The sequence below is a fragment of the Primulina eburnea genome, chromosome 5 (genome assembly GCF_022965805.1).
Source record: "Primulina eburnea isolate SZY01 chromosome 5, ASM2296580v1, whole genome shotgun sequence".
Taxonomy (NCBI): Eukaryota; Viridiplantae; Streptophyta; class Magnoliopsida; order Lamiales; family Gesneriaceae; genus Primulina; species Primulina eburnea.
In genome coordinates, this window is record NC_133105.1 from 17,388,635 (window position 1) to 17,390,325 (window position 1,691).

A 1,691-nucleotide genomic window follows, 5' to 3' on the forward strand; every position below is an offset into this window, starting at 1 on the left:
TTACTCGATTCTGAAATTTTACCTCAACGGATGCCTTCGTGCGCGTGCTCAATCCGTCCTTCGAAAGCGTCAACATACCATTGAAAACCAAACACGAGATATTGCAACCCTAAAGGATCAACTCGCTATATAAAAACAAGAGAAAAAGAACTCGTAAAGATTAAGAACCTACTTCAAACTGATATACAACGTCTCACCTATTTCCTTGAAAGATTAAAGAGCCAGCTCGCCCTAACACTAAGAAACCCATCTCACGTGATACGACCCCTAATAGAAAGTTGATAGTAAAGATTGAAACTGAGAAGGATCTTGCTAACCGCTCTCCTTATCAACATGAAGACCTTTTTAGCAAGCATGAACGTTACATCTCCAAGCTTCATGGTGATATGGACAGAATTCAAGAACAACATAACTATATGTACCTTGTCATGGAAAACATGGAAGAAGAAGAAGAAGAAGCAACTATGGAAGTAGTGGAAAAAGAACAGTGACGATGAAGATATGATAAGGTAGGCTGGACTGGTATTATGGTTAAATGATATGAAGTAAAGAAGTGTAACATTTCTTTGAGAATGTATAGAGATAAGTTGAATTATATTTTTGGGAACATACCTATCAGAAATAATTGAATTATATTTTGGGGAATACAAATACTCTGATATAAGTTGGCTTACATTTGGGAATTTACTTATCGAAGATAAGCTTTCGACTTAAGATGAAATGTTTGATTCGAGGATATGAAAATATGAGATAAAGAATTATATAAGTTTTGATATTCAGATGAGAAGTTGATTTTTATGTCAATTAACGGTATGGAAATTTAAATTTGGGATATTAAGCGATAAATTTAAATATGTAAAATTTTGGAATATTTAACAAAGGTAAGAAACAATAACTTAGGTTAAGAAATTAAGGTCATTACCTTAAGTAAGTAAAGAGAGTTATGAGATATTGGTGGACATCGAGGGAAATAAAGCATGCATAGTAGGTTCTAATTCTTCTTATAGTAAAAAGGTAAAATAGGGGAAAGATTTGTGGAGAAAGACATCCAACAAAAATTGTTAAGGTATGTTAGGCTCATGGTTTTGATTAAAGACAGATTTAGTAAAAGAAGAATTGTTTGAGGAATTAGGTTCTTCCGTACAAGGTTGAAAGAAAATTTAACTAGGTTATTGGGACTTAAGTCAATAGGCTGATAAGGAGTTATGTTCTAAGATTCTATATTGGTTTTAAGTTTTGAGATATTAATCGCGATAATTTTAAGATAGAATAAAATAAGTATGTAGACACATATATTTAGTGCTGATTTTATTTAGTGTACTATGATAAATTTCAACGTCATTCTGAGAATTGGTTGGTTGGACAAGAATCATGCAGTGATAGATGGTCGGGGTAAGAATGCCAAACTCCAATCCAAGAATAAATCATATTTTATGGCAAGGATAAAGAACATAAATCATTCATTTCTGCTTCTCAGATCTAGAAAGGCATGGAGTATGGCGAAGAAGTCTGACTAGCAATAATTAGAGAAGCAAAATAAGGAATTAAGCTCAAGATATAAAGTATTCATGTGGTAGCAAGTTTCGGAAAGGTTACTTTGAATTATCTCAGACTGTGAAGTAGAATTCAAAAGTAACTTAATAGATCGTGCTACACTAAATCTAAGGAACCCTAGCAAATGGCTTCAGTTG